At 43.7% G+C, this 25,563-nt stretch overlaps 1 protein-coding gene and 1 long non-coding RNA gene across 3 annotated transcripts in view; both read left to right on the top strand.

The window, feature by feature from the left end:
* The window catches only part of MOGAT1 (monoacylglycerol O-acyltransferase 1), a 116,971-nt gene extending 113,709 nt beyond the window's left edge, over window positions 1–3,262 (top strand). Inside the window, exons 8-9 of one of the 2 annotated variants that reach the window (XR_009254848.1) lie at window positions 1,334–1,667; window positions 2,789–3,262. The gene's annotated coding sequence lies outside the window, so the exon portion shown is untranslated. Of the gene's footprint in view, window positions 1–1,330; window positions 1,668–2,788 lie in introns of both variants that reach the window. The other variant, XR_009254847.1, reaches the window with a different exon arrangement.
* A 2,610-nt stretch (window positions 3,263–5,872) lies between these two features.
* On the top strand, window positions 5,873–25,563 carry LOC131497303 (uncharacterized). The gene is made up of 3 exons (XR_009254882.1): window positions 5,873–14,695; window positions 15,014–19,659; window positions 20,200–25,563. It is a non-coding gene; the product is annotated as an uncharacterized LOC131497303 (long non-coding RNA).

Genomic DNA, 25,563 nt, shown 5'->3' with positions numbered 1-25,563 from the left:
TCCTCTCTGCGCTTTTGAACAAAGAACAGGTTTGTCTCCCTCAGAAGTTCACTGCCTTCCATAAACAGTCGTTGACACACTCCTCCCGGTCTTTTCCATTGGACACGGGATTCTTTTTCCTTTTCTAAACTGTCCCCTGGCGTCGTTGAGGGCATTTCAATGGCTGTGATGTTTTGTGATAGAGAGGGTTGGCTCTCCATGCTAGGTAATGTGATCTTAAAATAGATTAAAGAGAGAAGCCTAAGCCCTTCAGCGCTGGCCTCTGGCTTACATAAAACACAAACCTAGTTGATATATCGGATCTATTCCTAGACAATTAGGTCTCCTGCAAAATTCTGCAGAACAGAAGCATCACTGTTGAAAGGTTTAAAGGCATTTTAGATGTGTCAGAATGGAAATAAAACCCACAAGCCTCGCAGAAACAATAAAAAAAAATGATTGCATGGTTATTATTTAATAAGAAATATGAAGCAATTAGTGTTCACCAAAGCGAACATTGTTTTAACATTCTGTTTACATAACTGATGTACTGTGTTAGGCGGATTTAGAACGTTAAGCGTGTTCCATGCAGAAATCCGTTCAGACTTCACAGAGAAGTCGGTGGTTTCACAATAACCCTTCAAAAGGTCACTTGAAAGGAGCCCAGAAATGCTTGCTCACCGGGTGAGAGATTAGAGAGCAGAGGGAGCCTGGGGTAATTAACAGGCTGGATGGAATCTCTTTTGCACCCAGCAAATTACTTAGAGCAGTCTAGGCAAGATCTGCTCCTGGAACGACTATCCAAACGCGAGAGATTTCGATTAAGCCATTCCTCATTTTTTATGATGGATTAATTAGGAAGATGTTGCTTCCTACAATTCTCTTTTAGAAAGAAAAAAAAAAAACCAAGCCCATGGTGACACTGCTGTTTGAGAATCACTAGAAAGTGCTTTCCTGTGGGAGGCAGTTGATCCTAATCCGAAAGAAGGAAATTTGGTTGTGGTGTGTGTAAGAATACCCGTGGAAGGAAACTCAGTCTGGAACGTGACAAAATTGATGATGATAGCCCTGGAGGAAACCAGTCTATTTTGACCTCTCTACTATTTCACATAAAAAGCCCTATTTGAATATATTTAGCATCATCTAGGGGCAATGCAGGCATCCTCTTGATTGTTGGGTTCTCAGACTGTTAGAATTTTCCAGGAGCAAGGGGGAAGAAGGACAGAGAGAGAAACAAGTGAAAATAAAATAAATCATGGGCCATCAGACCAAGCTTTGGTTTCAAGGAACATTCAGAGAAATCTACAGGCGAAGATCCTTTGCTGACATAAAATACGCCTTTCTTTTTCAGCAGGGGACATAAGTGGATGCCAAGAAGTGATGAAAGGAGGTAGAATCTTGGGTTGGCCGAACTCCGAGGGACCCCTGACGTTATCCCACCAGCTCTGTCATCCGAAAGCTGGAGACACTGAAGCCTCAAGAACTTACGTGACTTGCCCCGCTGAGGCATTTCTTTTTTCCCTCCACGCCTCACTTCTCTTGAAATAAAACACACTGAGGAAGCTAGCAGTTCCCAGACTGTCTCTTGACTAGAAGGAAGAAGAGAAGAAAGGCAAGAAGCAAGAGGGAGAGATCCTAGTTCAAGGAGGAAGCCATCCCTTCTTGTGGCTTGGCCCAAAGCCCCCTAAGTATGTTTCTTAAACTTCGGGCTGCCTCTCCATCTGCCCTCTTACTTCTTGCTATCTATGCTGCTACATTAGCTCTTGAGGCTCTGCCCCCTATTAAAAATGAAATGAACTTGAGGATAGAATGTAAGAAAAGGTTACAAACAGCACGTGATATATCTGTATCAAAGAAGAATAGATTGGCTGTTTAAATTTTAATACTAATGAGCCCACTGTCTTCCCCCCGCCAAAAAAAAAAAAAAAAAAAATGTTTATGCATAACGCTAACCTAATAAAATGTGCTCCGTGGCCTGAATATCCCTAATTTAAAAATTTTTTTTCCAACGTTTTTAATTTATTTTTGGGACAGAGAGAGACAGAGCATGAACGGGGGAGGGGCAGAGAGAGAGGGAGACACAGAATCGGAAACAGGCTCCAGGCTCCGAGCCATCAGCCCAGAGCCTGATGCGGGGCTCGAACTCACGGACCGCGAGATCGTGACCTGGCTGAAGTCGGACGCTTAACCGACTGCGCCACCCAGGCGCCCCTGAATGTCCCTAATTTTAATTAGCAGGAGGATGCATGCCTGCAAGCGTGAAAGAATGACTGACGAGTCTTGGATTTTTGTCTCTAATCTGTTGTGTGACCTTGGGCATGTGACTACACTTTTGTTGTAGCTTCTGAGTCCATAAAAAGGGTAGTAAAATTACCCACTGAGGTAACCTCAAAGAAATGTTGATGCTGAGATGAAAGGCAGTGTATAAACATGTCACGTCAGTGTTGTTGTAATCACTCTTACTGTTCGTGCACAACAGCGTTAACCAGTCCAATGCCACTCAACGCCAACTCCTTGCAAAGTGCCCCCCCCCCCCCACCGCCAAGTATGCAGGATGGCTTTCACCTGTGCTCACGGCCACGGTTTATTCTCAGACTTTTCATCCACGAGTTCATTCATCTAGACACTTGTTTATTTATGTAACAAGCCCTTTCTGAGTCCCTGGGATGCCATGCGCGGTGCTAAATACCAAGATACGGTTTTGAATAAGACAATCCAATCCCCCTTAGGGACCTTATATTCTAACGACATCGAAACTTCTTCTAATACCTCGTCTCTTCTGGACCTATTTGCTTGTCTCTTAATGCAGAGCGGGACCTTCGAGGTGACAAAGCCCCCTGACACCCGCATTCATTTGGAAAGTGGAGAAGGTACCTCTCGGTGTTGGCACTGGCTTGAGATCTGACACTTCTTCGTCACGACAGATGCCGTCTGTTGGATGGTGTTCTGTGTCAGGCACTATGCTACACGCTTGTTTTTAATTACCTCATTTGATCGTACTCAACAAGGTAGGGACGATTACTAATGCTTTTTGACAGAGGAGGAAACTGAGGCATAGGAAGTTTAAAGCAGCTTGACCAAGTTGGAAGACCAGTATGTGATCGAACTGGTTTTCCGGGGGTTAAAACGAGAATCATGTGGGTCTGTGCTGCTGCTTTGTCTCGAGGAGGTTTACTGAACCGCCTGTTTTGTGTTTTACTTACAGCCCCTCTCTCCCTACTTCCCAGCCCCGCCCCCCACGGCCTCTGTAAGATTGATGGTCACTACGGAGAATGTGCCAGACCTAGATGTGAACAAGAGGCTTGATGCTCTCCCGGGGAGCACTCCTCTCCTCCTCTCCAGGGTTGGCGACTTTGCTCCTGGGTCAAAGTCTCTTGGGCATGGCTCCCTCTTCCCTTAGAAGAGGCTGTTTCTCAGCAGGAGGTTCCCAGCCTTTCATGTATATAAACCCCTGGCAGGCAATTCTAGTCGTGGATATCACTGCCCTGTCCTGCAGAATTAGACAACACATAGAAGTTTGAGGGATCTAGGTTTTCATTAATTCTTTTTTTATTTTTTTTTAATGCTTAGTTTTGAGAGAGAGAGAGAGAGAGAGAGAGAGAACGAGTGAGGAGAGGCAGAGAGAGAGGGAGACACAGGATCCGAAGCAGGCTCTAGGCTCTGAGTTGTTGGCACAGAGCGCAAAGCGGGGCTCGAACTCATGAACCGTGAGATCATGACCTGAGCCGAAGTCAGATGCTTAACCAACAGAGCCACCCAAGCGCCCCTAGGTTTTCATTAATTCTAGTAAGGATATCAGCAAAACACCTTCGTGATTGTGGAGGTGGAAAAAACCTCATTAGATCACACCCCATTCTATCCACACATATATATTTTTTAAATTTTATCTTCTCTGGGCATGACCAATGTATGCACGTATGCGGTTGTTGGGACAGAGAAACAATTCCATTCGCCTTGCCACACCTAGGAGCCAAAGTAGCAGTTAGCTTGCGTTAGGGCTGTGCTGCTTTACAGGACTTCCTCTTTCTAGCAGCAAAGGTACAGAGCGGGTGAAGAGGGGTGTGCATTGAGTGGGAAAAGAAAACCTTCCCTATGTTAAGGGCAGTCTTACTGTTCGGGCTAGCTCACTGTCCCGACGCAGAGCAGTGAGATCCGGAGACAAGCTTCCTTGTATCTTAAATAAATGTTGTTATGGTATGTGGTCCTTGAAGATTTATAAAAAGCCATGCATAACTCAAAATCGAAGAGGCATAAAGAGTGAAACCAGAGTATCCGTCTTCCAAGATGAGAGGGATATGAAGACATCACGGTAGAATACACCAGAGGTGTTTGCATAGGTGTTCCAGGGACCTGAGAGAAACCGGGGAACCAGAACTCACTCTGTGTGCCGTGAAAAATTGGGCACTTTGGAAGGTATGGGCAAATACCTTTCTAATGAGGTTTCTTAGTGCTGCACTTCCCAAACTGGGAGCTATATGCATTGGGGGCAGGGAGGGCATTCAAATTAAAAACAGGTTTGGGGGCACTTGGGTAGCTCAGTGGATTAAGCATCTGACTTTGGCTCAGGTCATGATTTCTTGGTTCGTGAGTTCAAGCCCTGCATCTGGCTCTCTGCTGTCAGAGTGGAGCCCACTTCAGATCCTCCGTTCCCCACTCTCTCTGCGCCTCCCTAGCTCGCGTGCTCTCTCTCTCTCTCAAATAAATATTAAAAAAAAGAAATTACAAACAGGTTTTTAGAAAATACCAGAAAATAAGTGTTGTTCTATGAAATGTTTTTTTGTGCATATGTCTGCATATATACACAGTGGGTTGCACACATTTCTCTGTCGGGGTGATAGTTTAAATGTTTGAAAGTCACCTCTAATATCTTCAGTAAAGACCTAGAATATGAAAGAGGTTTATATTATAAAATTATCCTCTTGTTCCAAAAATGACCATGGGCACAGTTTAACTGCTACTGATGCCATTTTTTTCCTTCTCTTCCTTCTTTCTTTCCCCTTCAGTTATTTATTTATTTATTTATTTATTCATTCATTCATTTTTGAGAGAGAGACAGAGAGAGCGAGCTGGGGAGGGGCAGAGAGAGAGAGAGGGAGAGAGAGAATCCTAAGCAGGCTCTGCACTGTCAGCACAGAGCCCCACGTGGGGCCTGAACCCACAGTCCGTGAGACCATGACCTGAGCCGGAACCAGGAGTCAGACGCTTAGCCAACTGAGCCACCCAGGTGCCCCTTCCCCTTCACTTTTAACAAGTATAATTTGCTGATGTTCAATAGTGAGTTAAAGGACTTACACCTTCTTTTATGAGACAGTGGTTTTCTTTGGAAATCTCCTGTGTATTTTATTTTTTATTTTTTAAAAGAAAACTACAAGTTTAAATTGAAAGATGTGAAAGATGTAAAAGATGTAGATAAAAAGAGAGAAATGTGCCATATCCTTGAAGGCAAAGACTAAATTGCGTTGCAAGTTTATTGCAAAGTGGATTTTTATTCCTTCATGGGTATGCTTCACTTTTTGGTTTTGTTTTTTCAATCCTTGCCCTAATATTTATCTATTACACTTAAAAATTTCCAAGACAGGGGTACCTGGGTGGCTCAGTTGGTTAAGCATCCTACTCTCAGTTTTGCTCAGGTCATGATCCCACAGTTCCATGAGTTCGAGCCCTGCAGTGGCCTCCCTACTGACAGTGCAGAGCCTGCTTGGGATGGTCTTTCTGCCTCTCTCTCTCTGTTTCTCTCAAAATAAATGAAAAAACTTAAAAAAAAAAAAAAAGAAACAAAAATTTCCAAAACATGTAGTTATTTTTTTCTATGATATCCTCTCAAATCTTTCTAAGGATGTCACCTGTTAGAACATTTTTGCCTGCCTAATTAACTGTATTTCTTCAGGTATTTATTCTTTTTTAAAAATTATTGTTGAATTTGATGTCCTTTTTATTTTTTATTTATTTATTTATTTATGTATTTATTTATTTTAACGTTTATTCATTTTTGAGACAGAGAGAGACAGAGCATGAACAGGGGAGGGGCAGAGAGAGAGGGAGACACAGAATCGGAAGCAGGCTCCAGGCTCTGAGCTGTCAGCACAGAGCCCGACGCGGGACTTGAACTCACGGACGGTGAGATCATGACCTGAGCCGAAGTCGGACGCTTAACCGCCCAAGCCACCCAGGCGCCCCTGATGTCTTTTTATGGTAGTGTTCCCCCCCCTAAAATCTTGATGATACTTGGTTTCCACTTAGCTTTGTGTTGAAATTTTCTGGCCGTGTGCCCATCATATCTTGTGTTCTGGGGAGATGTGAGAGTGAATTGGAGAAGCCATGTTGGTAAGGGAATCTACCTTTAGCTTCTCCTGAGTACGGAAGCCTTTAGTGCCCATGGGGATGTGTAATTCCCCAGATCTTGCTTTTCCAGCACCAATGTCTACACTCAAGCTTTTTCCATGGGCAAAACCCCAGTTCAACAAATAGCCCACTTCCCCCCCTCTCCCAAGTCATCTTCCCATTCATCACCTTCTGTGTATGCTACTCTTTAGCTTCATCGCGTCTGAGCTGAGTGCTCTTCTGGGTGCTCTTAATGTGCTCCCCACATTAAGCTTTGTTTCCCTTTCTTGATTCATCCATAGTGCTGACCCTTAGGGCTTTCTGTTAGTAATTCTTCAACTGTTCTGGTCCGTTGGGGACACTCTTGTTTTCCAAGATAATGTTAATTTATTGTTGATATTGATCAGGCTTAAAGTTTGCCTCAGCTCCAAAAACACAAAGTCTGACATAAAGTATGTCTCCTGATCCAGTCTTTTAACCGTCCCTTTGATGTTTGATATTAACTTTTCATATCTTGAATCATCAGCTCTCCTAAAGTGGGTAAATAGTATCTCCATTACAGGTATTCTTATTTTAGCAGAGCAGTATAGATTTTTTTGCTTAGAAAAAGTAAGAAGTCCCAAGCATATACACTTATGTTTTTCTTGTGGAATTATTTGTGTTTTTAATGTAGGGTGGGTCATAGTTAATGCTTAATATATATATAGTTAATGCTTAATATATGTGGTGTGTATTTCCTTCTGGTCTTATCTAGGTAATTTCTATATCACCAGGTGAAGTAGTAAATTTCAAGTCCAGCACATTGGTTCTTATCTACATGATAGATTTCCGTGTCCTTTTATTTTCTACAGGATTATCAGGGCAGACACTCCACTCATGTCTTTACGAGAATTGGCTTCTATCCCTTAGTAGATAGAAACAAGCAAAGACTGTTGAATAAACAGGGTCAAAAGCCAAAAAACCCATCTTCTGAACGTCCCTCCGTGAAGTGAGGCTTGTTGCTTTCGCCTTTGTGTTTCTGCATTCTCTTTGCAGCTTTGCCTAATTGCCCAGATTACAATCTATATCTCCTTCAAGTACTAGTGCAGAAGAGCCTTCTGGGGAGGTTATCCGAGGAAAGACTGAATCTCTAATAAAATGAACGCTGACCTAGAACCAGACAAAAACCGTGTGTTGGTGGGAATTCTTTCCCCCAGGGGATCAAAATCAACAGTGGCACACTTCCCACGACTAAACAGAAAACCCCCTCAAAAGCAAAGCCCATCAGAAACAAGTTTCAATAGGAATGATTTCACGAACTCAGAGAAGACCAGGAGAGCAGAGAAAAACCATCGAGAAATCTCTGCAGTGACTACATAGGAGTCATTACAGGAAAGACTGGGGACATTTGCCTTCATTTGTTCTGGCATGAGAGATAAATCGGGGCCTGCTTTTCTCTGCAGCCTTACGTAACAGTCTTACTTTTTCAGGTTGAATGGAGCTCACAGTGGTTCCTAACCTCATTCTCTTCTAACTAAAATTGTGACTCATTTTAGATATGTAATTGCCTTAGTCTTTCGTTTTTCAGTGGAGCTAAAGGGAGGGAGGAGGAGGGAGGGGTAGAAGGAGATGGGAGGGGCAGGTCCTTAAGGGGAAGCCCAAAAGACGGGATGAAAGGTACTAATGCTGGCAAAGAAGCCCAGGCTTCTGCCTGCTTGGGTTTCTGGGACTCAATCCTCCTCTGCTTGGAATGTTGCCTCCTTTCTATCTGGGCTTGAACGTCATCTCCTCTGGGCAGGCTGCCCTGCCCCCACCCCCACCCAGGCCAAACCTGTCCCTAACTTTCTGTCCTTATCCTGCTTTAGATACTCATGTGATTACGTCCCCTACTGGACCTGAAGGTCACAAAGACAGTGTCTTGATTTTGCTAATAAGCCACACGGCCAAGTGACTAGAGCATCAGCAGCGTACTTTGCTGAAGGGGAGGATGACTTTTCTCCCCGTCATCTAAACTGACATTCTGGGGCGCCTGGGTGACTCAGTCAGTTAAGACTCTGGCTCCTGATTTGGGCTCAGGACATGATCTCCTGGTGGTGGGATCGAGCCCCACCGTCAGGCTCCACACCAGGTGTTAGGGATTCTCTCTCTCCTCTCTCTCTCTGCCTCACCCCTGCTCTTGCACCTGCGTGCTCTCTCTCTCTCTCTCTCAAAAAAAAAAAAAATTAATACATAAGAAATAAACCGACAATCTGATTAGGTGTGCGTCTGAGTCATTGGGGAAAGTGAAGTGTGCCTGGAGCTCAGCAGAATGTTTTCCGTTTTCGCCTTGTCTCCCTTGAGTTTCCATTTTCATGCACCTGCTCCTCTCTCAAGCTTGGCCTCAAAGTGCAAAACATGACTTTGCTATTCTGCTGAAGGGCTTCTGCCTTTTTGTTATCTGTTTAAACATCTCCCTAACAACATTGGTTTTCTTTGTAGAATACAATAAGAACGCAGTTATAAAGTCCCTGGGGTAAATTGGTTATACGTTTTCTGAACTGGAAATGAAATATTAATGACATAAGAGTTCAGACACTTATATTGATATTCCTGCAGGAAGTAGTCTCTTTGGATATCGAATTTGTGACATACTCTTTTCGAGACAAGGAATATTTTGACTGCAAAAAGTAAGCAGAGGGGGGAGTTTTTTAAAATGATAATAGAAAAGCCCAATTATCATTCAAAATAGAATTTGTCACCCTGATAATTTAATGTTACCAAGTGAAGCATCATCTTCACAAAAGTTTAAAATTGAGGGGAAATAAAAACTCTGTGAAGCAATTTTGCCTAAAGAATTAACTAAATGTAATAATTTAATACGAAAGAGCTTTTAGGGGCACCTGGCTGGCTCAGTTGGTAGAGTGTATGACTCTTGATCTTGGAGTTGTGATTAAGAGTCTCTTTCCAGGGTGCCTGGGTGGCTCAGTCAGTTAAACATCTGACTCTTGATTTTGGCTCAGGTCATGATTTCATGGTTCATGGGATCAAGCTCTGTGCTGACAGCATGGAGCCTACTTGGGATTCTCTCTCTCTCTCTCTCTCTCTCTCTGTCTTCCTTCCACCCGCCTCAAAATAAGTAAAAATTAAAAAAAAAAAAAAAGGTTCTCTCTCCCCCTCTCCCCCATCTGTGTGCTCTCTCTCTCTCTCAAATTAAAAAAAAAAAGAAAAGAAGTATACTAACTTGGACAAGTCTGTATATGAAGGTTAACTGTCTTCTATTGTAGTCTGGCCATGAATACAGAGGAAACGATTGTGTTGAAGCAAACACACCCATTTGGTCATTTATGGATATAGCACATTAATAGCTGGAGAATATCCAACACCTGCTGAGATCATAGCATTGTATTATTTAAATTAAGCCTAACCTGCTCTATCATGTTCAAGGTTCAAATAAGGTCACATCTCCCTTTAATCAATGGGGCCCTACTTGCCAGCTTATGCGACGAATCTGCTTTCTCCCCTGGGGGGCTTTCTCGAGAACATCAACGGGTTACACAGCCGAGCCTGGCCAGGCCTGTTTCCAAACATCTCGCCAACAGAATCTGAAGAATACGATTAGTCCGCTGATGGAGCTCACATTTGCTGAGGTTGCTGCTTCCACAGATGCCCTCGGTTTATGCTTATATGTTCTGCCTCAGTTCCCAAAGCACGGCTTTCTTGCCAGGATAAGCCGTGCATTCCGCTGGAACCAGCTGTCAGTAATCTAGACCCTGATATCAGGCCTTGGAGTCCAAGCAAGTTTGTCTTTTCTTTCTTGGCAAGATTCCCCTTGCATACTGTTTCAACCCCTTAAGGAGAATCAGGACCCCAAAGGGTAGGACTTGTAAGCCTCTCCACGTTCCCCAAAGCTCCCAGTTCTTCAAGCAGATTATACCACCCTCTCCTCAAAAATGGACCACTCCTGTTGGGGCTCCTGGGTGTCTCAGTCAGTTAAGCGTCCGACTTCAGCTCAGGTCATGATCTCACGGTTCATGGGTTCAAGCCCCGCGTCGGCCTCTGTGCTGACAGCTCAGAGCCTGGAGGCTGCTTCAGATTCTGCGTCTCCCTCTCTCTGCCCCTCCCCTGCTCATGCTCTGTCTCTCAAAAATAAACAAATGTTAAAAAAAAATTTTTTTTTTTAAATGTACCACTCCTGCCTACCATGGAGTATTGGAGAAGCATACGTTGGTAAACCAGAAACATACCAACTTCAACCAAAAATAAAAATGAAGAAGCAATGCTTCCTTAAACCAAGAAAATATGCTTTGGTTTATTTACTACTACCATCTAGGATGAGAGGTGACCTACATTAGTTAAATAGCAATCTCTCTAGGTAAATTAAATTCAGCACTAAGCGGTAAAACAATATACAACGTACACCAGAGTTCAAAACCAGTTTATTACTCCACCCTTTCTTGCACCAACATCACTTTCTTCCAAGTTTGTGCATATATTATCTGTATCTCTGGATGAAGGACCTTTTTAATCTGACTCATTAACGAAGAATGGGGCTACCTTTACAGCTTTCAAATGTATATTTCATGGTACAGACAGCCAAGAAATAGCTCTTAACTCAAACTATAACTTCCTGTAGCTTTGAAATCCTTATTTAACTTCAAAGGCTCTCTTCTTGGAAAAGAATTATGAATCAAATCTAAGTAATCTGACTAAAAATCAGTAGGAAATAGGAGGGATTTGTTGCAGATGGGTTACAATTTGATTATTTCCCTCATGCTCTGTAAATCGTGACAGTCTGACCATAATCAGATGTAGACTTAATATCTGAATCAAATAAAATCAAATAAACCAAGAGACCTCTTTAGTTATCTTTCCACCTAGTTTTTAATATGATGTCTTTAGATTCTGAATCTTCATGGTAGGGGCTTTTAAATATACTTTCTTAAAAAAAAGCATGTCTGGTTTTTATTTTCCTCTTAATATTTATGTATGCGCTCCGTAATCATCAGGGCTGGAAGTTATTTTCCCCTGTAACTTTTAACTTAAAATCTTATTTAGGGGAACAAAGACTTTCTGTTTCTAGTCACTTATGGAGTCTCTTTGTGGATTTCAAGAATTAAACAGTTGTTTGAAATGTACGTATTGCTTTTATGTACATGTCTCTAGATTTCAGTATAGTATAAAAGACTGGGAAATACCACACGTGTAGTTCCAAATACTTTACATACTGTATGTATTATGTTTGTATTTTACATATTTGTATTTGAACTGATTTGTTAAGTAGTATTTAAGTATTTAGTTTTTAAGTAATAAGTATTAAGTATTTAAGTAAGGAGCCAGTCAAAACTAAAACCTTTCTGTAGAATTTTGCAGGAAACCCACTCAGGGTAGAACCTGTGCCTTCGGTAACCAAGTCCACCTTAACCAAGGTCTTTCAAAATGTATTAGAAGTTCATTTTCAAGGTCAGAACCCTATGTATATGCTACTCTCAGACATTGACCTCAGTTGGATTTTATGTCAGAGTCCGCACATCAGCAACATGTCACCTGGCATGGAGGAAAGAAGACTCTTTTTGTAAGTGACAGAACGTTTTGTAAGTGACAGAAAAACACCTGTAACTAATTTCGACAGTGAAAGGCATTTATCGACTCACATAATTAAAAGTCTCAAGACAGATAGCCTTCAGACAAGGTTTGAGCTGACAATTCAGACATCACCAGGAGGAGACCATCTTCTGGTTGGTTCCCCAGGGCATCCCACCACCCTCTACCCACCCCGGAGCTTCAGGTAGCCATATGGAGGCAGCATTCTAAGATCTCACCTCTCCATGCCTTCCAGGGTAACTAGCTCCTTCATAAGTTGTGGGATGCACAGTCTTTGACCAAAATCACGCACATGTCCATCCCTGGACCTATCTCTGTGGCCAAAGGTATGAAACATGTCTGTAGTCTCAAATTACCCCTCTCCTTCCCAGAGATGAAATCTATCCTTTGTGCAGGGGTGAAGTCCCTGATGGCAGCAGATGGAATAATGGATATAGAAAAGGCAGTCATCCGAAACCCATGATGCCCTTCCTCTCCATGCTCTTTCCTTTCCTATCACCTTTTAGTTGGAGACACATAGATGTAAAACAAAATGAAACAAAACTATACAAAACAAAACAGCCCCCCAGATCTTGACAGCCTATTTGACTGCTTTCCAGTGGGGGTCCTCCAAGGTAACCTGTTGTCTCTGACCATTTCCATATGGCAAAAAGGATGTTTGTACTCTTTCTTGCTGATGTAATTCATTTATTTTACTTACTCATTTGCTCATTCAATATATGCTTCTTTGCCAGGTAGTGTGGTTTTTTTCCCCTCATCTTTTCTCTTAGGACCAAGTGAAGGAGCTGGGCCTGGTGGGAAGAGTTGAACCCATGTAAAGCCGGTGTGCTTAGAAATGTTTGAGAAATTTTCCCTGCTAATATGCAAGCCTGCGGAGGCCTGCCTTATGGACTTATAACTCCGCCCACTCTTACCTACAAATGCCTGGGGATTTTTAAGATTGTTAATTAACGACTCAAAGATAATCCTTCGGAAGCCCCACTTGTCAAACCAAGTATGTTTCCATGGTATTTTACAATTCTCTCCTAGAGAACAAGGTAATCACTGCCACTTATTGGAGCACCTAGCAGACAAAATGTTATTTATTTTACTTACATTATTTTATTAAGTCTTTACAACAAAACGCCAAGGTAGGAATTGATTTCACCCATGACAAAATGAAGGACTGGGGAGGTCAAGTAAACTTCTCAAGGTAGAAAGTGACAAGGGGGCGCCTAGGTGGCTCAGCCAGTTAAGCATCCGACTCTTGATATCAGCTCAGGTCATGATCTCATGGCTCTTGGGATCGAGCCCTGTGTCAGGGTCTGTGCTGATGGAGTGGAGCCTACTTGGGATTATCTCTCTCCTCTCTCTCTGCCCCTCCGCCTGCTCGCGCTCTCTCTCTCTCAAAATAAACAAATAAACTTTAAAGAAAGAAAGAAAGATAGGAAGAAAGAAAGAAAGAAAGAAAGAAGAAAGAAAGAACCAGGATGTAAACTCAGATCTGTCCAAAGCCAAGCCAATGCTTATTCCTTGAGCTTATCGCTTCCATAGGTATGCTGTACTCTGTTAGTAAATGTCAAGTCTTATTTTCATTATTAGGTCGCACTTAACCCCATTCACCACATCAGAGTCTATTCAGTTCAATTAGTAAGTGTGACAGAGACCCTTCCTGAGTTCACATTATAGTTGGGGAATGAGACTCGCAGAGACATCTCTACTCTTGGTTGTCAGAGCAAATTGTAAAATATAGCTGAATGTCAAATGGAGTGCTGTCAACACTTAGAACCACAGCATTAAAATACCAATGCTATCGATAGTAAGTACCCGACCATACACTGTTCCTACGATTTCTTTTTCTTTTCACAATTGTTGGAAGAAATCTTTTTCTTTTTTTGCCCTGCCTCACTGTTCCGCACGGGGGAACTCCCATCAGAGCAATGTGCCTGCCCTAGAAATGAGTTCTCTGGGGCGCCTGGGTGGCTCAGTCAGTTAGGCGACCGACCTCGGCTCAGGTCATGATCTCGCAGATCGTGAGTTCAAGCCCCTCATCGGGCTCTGTGCTGATAGCTCCAAACCTGGGGACTGCTTCGGATTCCAGGTCTCCCTCTCTCTCTCTGCCCCTCCCCTGCTTGCACTCTGTCTCTCAAAAATGAATAAACGTTAAAAAAAAAAATTAGAAATGAGTTCTCTGATTGGTGAATGACAAGGATCCCACGGCAAATGGTGCACGTCCCTTGACAGAATAAAAGTCAACCACTTAAAATCTGCAAGGCTGCAAATCATCAAAGATTCATGCTCTTCCCTCTGCCAGACCAGAGCAAGGCAGTGATTCCCAGATATCTGCTCAGGTGCTCGGTTCCGTAGTTCAGACTGCGGTGTGGGCATAGAACATTAGCCAGCCCTGCCCTTTTGGTGGCAGGTATAAATCCATATTCTGCAATCAGCTGCCACTTTCACATCCGTCTGTTGGTCTCCTGTGTCCTCTTTCTCAGATGCTTCAGAGCGCCATAGGGGAAGAAGGGAGTGTTATTGTTTACTGACCTCTTAAAACTCCCCAGATATAAAACATCTATTTTCTTCTTTATTTAAAATTCAGCAACCATCATGGCTTATTACGGAGTCAAAGACACTCAGTGTAAAACATCTTTGTTAATATTTCAATTTGCCTTGTAAGTGCTCAGCAATGATTTACCAAGAAACCCTTTTTAAGACATGTGCCTACTTTTCCTAGGGCTCTTGGCAGTTTATGACCGTGGTAAAGGTGTGTGGCCACCTACATCCAGCCCTCTACCCACTCTGATTTCAGTCACAGCTGGTGGATGGTTCTCTGTGAGCTCAGACTGTACCGCCTCCGGTGGGCACCCTGTGTTGTTCATTTTCAACGCCACAGCCTCTTCCCAAGCCGGGGGGTTGCCCACCCAGCCTGGAAGCACAGTACGCAATTGTGGGGGAGTCAATGCCCACAGGGGCAACCCTCAGGCAGTGAAGAAGAGCCTGTGAGAAGAGCTCCACATGCCTGGCCTTTGGGTGGGCAATTCTGGGAAGCATGTGGAACATTTCTCAAGAGGTCCAAGGGAGACTGACCCCCTTTATCCCACAGAAGGGATAGATAGTACACCCCTTTACTGGCATTTCCTCCTTTCCTGTCTCTGCCCTTCTTTCTTGCCTCCAGGGGCCACCTCTCAATTAAACTACCTGCACTCAAATCCTGGTTCTGCCTTTGGAGAGACCCAAAGTAAAGTAATGACAAAAGAGGATACACTCTACCGAGAAGAAGCAGACTCCTCCTTCCTTGTGGTAGGTGATCCCATCCCAACCTATCCCGATACACGAGGCATATTACACGCACATCCACACCCACATACACATGTGTGCACATGCAGATACCACACACACACGTATACTCACACAGACACACAGAGATACCTACACACACAAACACGCATGTGCAGATACAGATTAAACACACACGGTGACGCACATCCATCAGGCTTCCGGTCATCGCCTCTGGCCAGATTTCGTTGTTACCACCTAAGGGCGTAAAGAAACACCACCTCGCCATCGAAACCATGTCCCTGAATGCTGGCCTGGGCTTTTCCGGCTATACTCTCAACTTGTCCTGTTTACTACAATCAAGCAACTGGTTCAAGGGGAAGACGACATCTTATAACACTGCGGGAAGATGTCAAGGTCTTTGTTGTGCTGAATTACAGATACAGTTCCAAGTTCCCCTGTTGGCTTATCCCAACTTTGAACAGTGAAGCAATACTTTCTGACATTTACTGCCATCCTTTTCCCAGTTTAGCCAACAGCTTTATTTTTGCATCCCGACCCATACGTTGTTCCTGGTCACCTTCCTCGTCATTCTTTGGTTTGGGATGTTGCTGTTGAGTTCCCCTTGTGTTTTTGGAGGAATATTTTTTTGTTTCCCATTTAGGTTCCAGGACTATTGCTTGAGGTGCTTGCTGAGACCATTCCTTTGGAAGCAGCTTCCCACACAACCTGTCCCGTGGTCTCACCTAAGCCACAGCCTAGAATCTGCTCCCATTTTATTCCCACGGTAGACTCTTTTCCTCAGAGTCTTGATATTTGGCTCCCTGTCACAGGTTGGGTTCACCAGAAGCATACACTGAGATTATCACACAATGAGTTTTTCAGGGACTGTCCTAGAGATCAACAACTAGGTGAGGAACAAAAGTGGGCAAAGACAGGCGTGCGGCCGCACAAATGCAACAGGGCCTCAGCCCACAGAGTCCTGAAGCTGAGAAGGCTCTTCAGAGTTGTCCTGACTTGAGTTGGCCCTGATTATCTCCTCGTAGGCCAGTCATTGGATGCGGGCTGCTCTGGGAAGAGATAGTGGCTGGGCTTTGACTCAGTCCTAAAGAGGGCTGACAGCTGAGGGCTATGGGCTGCCAACATTCTCAGCAGCTGAAGAAACAAATCCTTCAGCCCTGAGGGAGTGGGGGAGGGATCTGGGGAGCAGAGCGCACCCCCCATAATCCCTCATTCTTCCACCAGCCATTCTCCAAGTGCTGGGCCCTGGGCTCTGTCTATAGATCTTCCAGGTGAAAACCAAAGACTCAGCAACATCTTAAAAAACAAGCAGAAACCCCTTCAAAAATTGTGGTACAACGTAGTCTTACTTTTTTACAAAACAGAAACTGAAATGTTAAATCTTTTTTGTTTGGGATAAACGAAACGAAAGTCTACGTTCCAAAATATATTTCTGAAACCCAAGGCATTCTTTTCCAGCTACACTAAACTTTGTGAATTCCATAGGAAATGGAAACTTTTCCCCCCAAATAAACCTTGAAGCAGTTTGAAAATAAAGAGGACCTTCCTTTTGAACCGATGCTAAAAGTCAAGCAGGCCCACAGGCCCTGTGAACCAAACTTTTTAAGAGTTCAAAATTTGAGAAGATTGTAACAGCAGATGTACGGAAGTCTGTGGCAGGGTTTTTAAGTAACTAAGGGAGTAAACTCCCACTTAGAAAATTATGCATTTTTTTTTTCTGAACTTAAAAATACATTCATACATTTTCTTTTGTAAATTTTTTAATTTTTTTGTGTTTGAGGGAGAGAGAGAGCACGCACACACACACACACACACACGGGGGAGGGGCAGAGAGGGAGGGAGAGAGAGAATCCTAAGCAGGTTTCGTGCTGTCAGCACCGAGCCTAACTCAAAGCTCAAACCTGTGAATGATGAGATCATGACCTGAGCCGAAATAGTTGGACAGTCAACCGACTGAGCCACCCAGGTGCCCCACATTCCTACATTTTCTAACTTAAAATGCGTTAAAATGTCTTTCAGACATTATAAACTTATGTGAAGACAGGAGTACAAACTCATCTGGAGGTATGAACAACTCAATATTAAGTCATTGTTGTGGGTTGAGTCGTGGAATCCCCCCAAGTCCCAAAAAAGGCTATACTGAAGTCCTAACCCCTAGTACCTCAGAGTGTGACTTTTTTTCAGAGATAGAATCTTTCCAGAGGTAATCAAGTGAAAAAATGGGGTCATTAGGGTGGGCCTTAATCTAATACAACTGGCGTTTCCATAAAAAGGGGCGTTGGGGTCAGAAAGGAAAACAGACACAGAGGGAGAGCCATCTGAAGATACTAGGGGAATGCCATCTACAAGCCAAGGAATGCCCAAGGCCACCAGAAGCTGGGAGAGAAGACACAGAACAGATTCTCCCTCATGGCTCTTGAAGGAACCGACCATGCAGACACCTTGATTTTGGACTTCTGGCCTCCAGAACTGTGAGATGATGAATGTCTGTTGTTTTAGCCACATATTTGGTGGTACCTTGTGACTGCGGCCCCAGGAAACCAACACAGCTACTCTGACAGCATCTTCTCCATTCAGCTCACATTTCCTTCTTGCATGAAGGCGGCTCAGAAGTCAAATGGACTTGATCTTGGTTCAATCATTTGGGCGAGTTTCTTAATATCGCCAAGACTATTTCCTCATATAAACTAAGAACATTAATAATACCTACTAGAGGGTTCTTTGGATTATTAAAAGAGCTAAAATAAATAAGATCCTCCTTTTCTAGGTGTTATAAATTCAAGGGCTGAGGCTCTTGACAGCCCAGTTGACTATCTTTCAAAAAATGTTTATAAATCTATTGGCGGTCAGGCTGGTCCTTGTAATTTGTATGCCTCCTAGAGATTCAAGTTCAGCATCACTTCCTCTGTCCATTAGTGACCATTAATAATATTGCTGTTATTTCTGGGGCGCCTGGGTGGCTCGGTCGGTTAAGCGTCCGACTTCGGCTCAGGTCATGATCTCACGGTCCGTGGGTTCGAGCCCCGCATCGGGCTCCGTGCTGACAGCTCAGAGCCTGGAGCCTGTTTCAGATTCTGTGTCTCCCTCTCTCTGTGACCCTCCCCTGTTCATGCTCTGTCTCTCTCTATCTCAAAAATAAATAAATGTTAAAAAAAATTAAAAAAAACAATATTGCTGTTATTTCTTAAAATATATATACCATTTAAAATATAAATATATTATGTGTGTGTGTGTGTGTGTGTTGCTATTATTTCTCTTTAACTCTCAGTGATCAAAACTGTTAAGCTTCTGAAACGAAACAATTATTTATGTTTTGAGGAAGTCATAAATCAGAAAGACAACCTTAGAGCAAGCACCCAGCCTTTCTTGACATGTCATAGTGGATCAGTCATGGGTCACTGTAGATTAATTAGCAGTGTGGGTCACAGTCAGGGAGTCACCCAGCCGGGGACCAGCTTCCAGCCTTTTTAGAGCCAGATATGTACATGGCTTAAATGTATTTTTAAAACCAGATAATCATCGTTGCTTTGTGTGGCACAGACTCTTTCAAATAATGCCCAGACATTACGAAACTTCATCCAGATGATCTTTGGACTGTTGGTTATATTTGATTATTTGAACTATTTTTCATTCATTGACAGAGATAATAAAATACTGATTAAGCCACAGTGAGATGCCACTTCACACCTACTAGGATGGATACAACGTAAGAAAAAAGAAAGGGAAAATAGCAAGTGTTGGTGAGGATACGGAGAAATTGGAATCCGTGCACCTTGCCGGTGGAAGCGTAACGGTGCGATGCTGTGAAAAAGTTTGGTGGTTTCCCCAAAAAGTTTAACACAGAATTACGATATGACCCAGCAATGCCGGGTCAATATGCCCCCCAAAATTGGAAGCAGGGACTCAAAGAGATACTTGTGCACCAGTGTTTATAGTCGCATCATTCACAATAGCCACAAGACGGAAACAACCCCTGTGTCGATCAACAGATGAAAGGGGGAAACAGCATGCTGTACGTGCCCACGCTGGACTATTATTCAGCCATAAAAAAGGAGTGAAGCTCTGATACATCTCGCAACACGGATCAACTCTGAGAACGTTATACCAGCTGAAATAAGCCAGACACAAAAGAACAAATATGTACGATTCCACTTACATGAGATATCTAGAATAGGCAAATTTACAGGCTCAACAAAGTAGACTCGAGGTTGCCAGGGGTGGGGGGTGTGGGAGGATGGGAGTTAATTGCTTGATGGGTACAGAGTTGCTATTTGGGGTGATGGAAAATTTTAGAAAGGGATGGTGATAATGGCTGTACAACATCGTGCATGTGATTAATGCCGCTGAACTGCACTTACCGATGGCAAATCTCATGCTGTCTATCCTTTATTACAGTAAGATAAAAAGGAAAGTTGATTATATAATTCTTCTATTCTTTTCACACGGAACCTGGGACATGAACCGAGGAGCTCTATACACATTGGATCATCTCACGTCACCTTTGTCTTCACACAGTGTCATGAGGTAAAAATTATTGTCTCCATTTGACAACTAAGGAAACTAAGGCTCAGAGAGGTGCTCATGGCCAATAGTTACCAACTGACAGAGCTGGGATTAGGCTCAAGTCCAGTCCTTCCCCAGGGCTAAATACGTAGGTTCCTCTACCTACGATCTATCAAGACAACCCAAACATAGATACCCATTCCTTCTTTACAGCAACAGATTGTGGTTAGTAGGGGAGAAGGGCCCTGTGGGTCCCGTGGAGGAGAATTTCCTGGTTCTGAAGGGAAGCTTGAGAGAGTTTTCTCCAGTCCAGTTGATTGTTTATAAAGATAAGTTTTGCCTTGAAAGTGCTACTGGAATGCTTCTTGTATTTGTGACCTCAGTTATCTAGAAGATAGCCCAAAACCCAGAAGCAGATAACCCAAAATCCCATTACCTGTTACCACATAGGAGAACGGAAACGAGTAACATGATGTTAAAGTACCAAGCTGTTTATAGTGTAGAGGATGCAGCTTTTCTGCATATTCTTCAAATCCTTTTTTTTTTTTTTTTTTTTTTTAGATTTTATTTTTACGTAATCTCTGCACCCATTGTGGGGCTTGAACTCACGACCCCGAGATCAAGAGTTACGTGCTCCAGCAACTGAGCCAGCAGAGCATCCCCAAAGCGTTGGTTATCTTCACTCCCAATCTGCAGCGTTAGCAGCTAGGAGGTGGAGTGGGGAGGGGAGGGAGCAGTTTTCCTAAAGAGGACTGCAAATGGCTATGAGGAAGAGAATCTGCCCCTCCTGGTGTGTGGCATCCTTACTGCACCCTTCTGTGTCTCGTCCCTTCCCCTTTGTCTTCTTTTTGACTCCTCATCATTTACTGGACTTTTAAACGTTGGCCATACCCAGGGTTCTGTCCTTCTCACTTCCCTTTTCATATTGTACATCCCTGTGACTGACCCATCCACGCACATGGCTTCAGCTACCCCTGGTCCCCAATGACATATTCCAGTCCTGACAGCTCTTAGAGCCATTATATTGTCTCCAGTTGGATGTCCCCAACTGTATCCATCATCTTGTTCCGAAACCTTAGTTTCTGCTGGAATGACCGCATTAACCAAGCAGTCACCCAAGCCAGAAACCTTGGAACCCTCTTGGACTCTCCCCTTTTCTCCTCTGTCTCCGTCTCCATCTCTGTCTCCGTCTCCTCCTTCTCCCTCTCCGTCTCCTCCTTCTCCCTCTCCTTCTCCCTCTCCTCCTTCTCCCTCTCCTCCTTCTCCCTCTCCCTCTCCTCCTTCTCCCTCTCCTCCTTCTCCCTCTCCCTCTCGCTCTCCCTCTCCTCCTTCTCCCTCTCCCTCTCCTCCTTCTCCCTCTCCCTCTCCCTCTCCCTCTCCTCCTTCTCCTTCTCTCTCTCCCTCTCCTCCTTCTCCTTCTCCTTCTTTTCACCCTCCCTAGTTTTTCTGTCCTGTCAATTCTATCTCTGTTACATGGCTAATCATTTTCTTTTCTTTCTCCCACTGTGCTTTGTTCAATTCCTCCCTATCAAAACCTACCAGGATGAAGTGGACTGTATTTGTCTCCTTGCCTCCAGGCGTATTTCTCTGCAATCGTTCTCCAGAAAATGATTGGATGAATGAAACCACACCTGGTCATATTTTTCTTCTGCCTTAAAGCTTTCAGGGGCTAATGCTTGCTTGCAAGATAACTTTCAAACATCCAGGCTTGATATGGCCGACAAGTTCATTCGTGTTCTCGGGGCCACTTTCCTATACATACCCTGAGCTGTAGTTATCCCCGTCAGCTTAAAATTCCAAAAATGCACCTTGGCCCCTCTTGCCTTTGTGCTTTGATATGTATTGTTCTCTCCGCCTGGAATGTCCATCTAACCCCTCATCCCCCACCTCTCCCTAAACCTTACATGTCCTTAGGGATATAGCTTAAATATATTCTTTTAGAACTAGGCATGTCCTGACGGCCCTGGGCTAATTTTGAAGTTTCTCCTTCATAACTTTCCTCTATTAGCCCTATCAGTAGGGTGCAGAACTCTACTCTACTCTTTATCATGATGTCTTACTACTGATTTTCCTGGACAGCACTATCACAAGGCTACTGAGTACAGGTAGGAACTGGGTCAAGCCATTTGCTACGGAGAAGGAATGAAACACATGTTGAATAAATGCTCCTTGCCTGGAAAATTGTCCTTCCTCAGTCCACATCATAGGGGGTCATCAGGCAATCCCTCCCAGTGCTAATAGCAATGCCCCGAGAGCTTCTTGAGACTCCAAGGTTGAAAAGAGAAATTGGTTGAGAACCAAAAGCCAGAGCATGGCAGACAGACATTAGAGACATAAAAAAGAGAGTAACGGTAATGAAACTTGATGATTCAGTGTGACTGTTTGTCGGGGAAACTGGTAGACATTTCTCGTTTTTGCTTTCCAGAAATGTTTTCCCTTTGTACCTTGCTTTGTATGTCTTTGGAACGCCAACCCTTCTCCATCGACCCAGCCCTTGGGTTCAGGTGGGACTGATCTCCGGTTTCCACACCACTGGTAGACACATGCCCCAGGCCTGTCCAGTCAGTGTTCCATTTCCCTTTCCCAGCAGTTGGCTCGGGCATAGGCTCATGAACCAACCCGGACACTGAATGACGCTAAGCGCCAGGACTTTCCTCTGGAGCGAAATGGAAATTTTCTGTTTTCGCTGAGGTTGGTTGCTGGAACTCTAAGATAGAATTACAAACCTGCAGTGGCTGTTTGCCAGCTTGGTCTTCTTCTTGTGGGAAAAGATTTGAGAATGAAGCCCGTGGCAAAAGGAGGAAGAGCCGCGGGGCAGAGAAACAAATTGCTGATGATAACGTTTGAGCGCCAAATCCAACTTTGCATGAAGTGAAAGCCTGTTTTGTTTTGTTGCTTGTCATAAAATAAATTCTCCTTTTTGAATAAGGTAATCCAGTCTGGGTATCTGTCACTGACACCCAAGGAGGCTTTATTAGTTCTGAAATCAGGGTAGTCAGCAAATCTAGAAAAAAAAAAAAAATGAATGCACAGACCCCTGGTTCTGTGGTCCTGTGACAAGGGTATGTTTCCTTCCATCTAAATCATTTCACCCGGTGACCCTCTGGGCTTGAGGTCATTGACCCTCTGGACATGTAGCAGAGGAAAGAGTACCCTAGAGGGAGTTCTGGGTCTCAAACTATGGCCCACCTAGATGGGGCACATCTATGAGCCACCTGGGTGGCGCAGTTGTTAAGCATCTGATTCTTGGTTTCCCCTCAGGGCATGACCTCACTGTTCCTGAGGTTGGGCTCTCGGCCGACAGGGCAGAGGCTGCTTAGGATTCCCTCTCTTTCTCTCTCTGTCCCTCCCCTGGCTCTCTCTCTCTCAAAATAAATTTAAAAAATTAAAAACAAAACACAAAAAACAAAAAAGCCCACAGATGGGGCACATTTGGTGCCCATCCCATTCTCACTCACCAAAAACATGTTTCAAAATTGATTTTGTTTCATATTAATTTTAATTACTATGCACACTTGAATACATTCTTCTGGTAGACATTGAAATATAGAGAATGCAAAAAGTCCCCCGTCTTTTCCTTGATCATCCCCCTCCAGATGCCACCCCATATTCAGTTTGCATTTTTAAACACTTATAACCCAGTATGGATGCAAAAAAGAACGTCGAGGTTTGTTTTACATGGTGGCTATGGACTGAATGGAATCTGTCTGCATCCACATGAAGGGTAAAGGCCCAGCTACAGAATCACCTCCCCTCTCTCTCTGTCCCCCAACCCCAAGGATATCTCAACTTGCTCCTTCCTTCAAATCCCTTCTAGTAATTTAGCAGTCCTCTCCAAAAGGTAGCTACTGAGCAGTGTCCGGGTAAAAGAAGAATAAACTATACTATGGATTTTCTCATTTTTTTTTCCCATTCATTTTTAAAAATTACATAAGTAATATATAAATAGGTGCTTAATGTAAAAGATCCAGAAAATACAGAAATATAAGGAACAAAAGGGTAAACTCCAGCCTCACTTTACCATCTCCCCTCCACATTCTCCGCCCCTCCTCCCCCCCCCCCCCCAATTATGTTGTGTACTTTCCAGGTCCTTTTTTCTTTCCACTTTCATTATGTGTCTTGCAAAGCAACAGTATATTTTAGAAACTTTTCCGCGTCACTGTCCTACAACTAAAGGATTAGAAAAAACCAGAAAATGCCTTTAGGTAATGAGATACAGGATAGGCAAGTTTCAAAGGGTGAGGAGGGGCAGGAAATCTTTGTACACAAGCCTGAATAAGGAGGGCTGGGCTGTCAGCGTGTTGAGTGTGTATGGGGCTAAGGACTCAGCAGGGCCAGGCCAAAAGCAAGCCTTCCTGCCTTCCCAGGTTTTCCGTCCCTGCTTTTCAAATCCTGTTAGTGTCACTGGGGTATTTATTTTAATAATTAAAATAATATGCACGTAAAACACTGATTCAATACATGAGTGCTATTTTCTCATCTTAACATTTTGACTTAGAGAATCGTCAATGGACACTTCACGCCATTCAGCCAGTTAATCAGGACAGAGGAGGAAAGAGTGACTCAGACAGAAGACGTGTCTAAAAGGAAACACTGCATTGACTTCTTTTTTACCGTGTTTACTCAGAAACCTGAGCTTGCCTGACCTAGTGCAGGAAGAAAAGGAAGCCCTGGAAATACGATTCCTGCTCTACAGAGATGGGAAGGTAGCATGTAGGCAGACTCCTGGTAAAAGGCTGAATGAGTCTGTTTACGAAAGATATAACTCTCGATTTCCCAAGAGTGAGAAGCTACCTTCCAAGGCTTCAGTGAATTTCAATTTGAAAATCTCCTTTCATTTTCCTGTGTGTGTATTAGGACGTTTGAGTTGTGAATGACCCAACACTGGCTTCAGCAAGCACACACATGTCCTGACTCATTTTACCCATCAAGATAGTGGTCGATGCTGACCTCAAGAACCACCACCTTTGGGGGTGTCTCACCTTCATTTCTTCCCTGGGTTGTGCTGGCCTGATGGTTTCTGAGAGAGAGTTGATTTGGACTCGGTAAACTTCGGGCTTAAACCATCCCAACTCAGCCTCTGTATAAAGAAGCAAAATGCTAGAGTTGGAATGACTGGGCCTGCTCAGATCATGTGACTGCCCTTAAACCAAACCGTAGGTATGGAGGTATTGAGGGATAGGACGTTCTGATGGCAGGTTGGGGTTTTTACTCACCTCCGTGGCCAGTGTGGGGAAGGTTTGGTCACCAGAAACACAACGCACAGGATGGCGAGGAGCCCGTTCTCAAAGGGAAGTGGTGGCTTTTTTTTTCTTTTTTAAATAATGTTTTTATTTTATTTATTTTTGAGAGAGAGAGAGAGAGAGCGAGGTCTTTGTTATAGCCTAAAGTATTGAGGGAAACTACTATTTTTCAGAGCTGCTTTGATAGCGGCAATAAGAAGTGTTACATTGGACGGGGTACCTGGCTGCCTCAATTGGTAGGGCATGTGACCGCTGATCTTGCGGTCATGAGTTCAAGCCCCACGTTTGGCATACCGATTACTTAAGTGCCCAGGCACTAGAAATTGGAGATGCTCTATTGGGTCTCTGGGCCTGTGGTTTTTTTCTCCTTTCGATGCCTGGCTCGTCTCAGTGGCCAGCATATCTCCAGCTGGTGGTAGACAGGCTGACACCAATGGTGAATCAGTGCTTCTCAGACTCACAGGAATCACCTAGGGATCTTGTTATGTTACAATGCAGATTCTGATTCAGTAGATCTGGGGAAGGGCTGGAGAGGCTGCATTTCGACTAAATTCCTGGGTGAAGTTGATGTTGCCTGACCATGGGAACACATTTTGAGCAACAAGGTATTAAAATCATGGGAAGGCTTTCCTAAATAAATTAGGTGCCCTCACTGTGCTTTTAACCTTTGATATTTTCAGCA

The sequence above is a fragment of the Neofelis nebulosa genome, chromosome 2 (assembly GCF_028018385.1).
Source record: "Neofelis nebulosa isolate mNeoNeb1 chromosome 2, mNeoNeb1.pri, whole genome shotgun sequence".
NCBI classification, from domain to species: Eukaryota; Metazoa; Chordata; class Mammalia; order Carnivora; family Felidae; genus Neofelis; species Neofelis nebulosa.
Note: the sequence above shows the minus strand (reverse complement) of the source record. Positions and strands in the feature narration are given on the sequence as shown.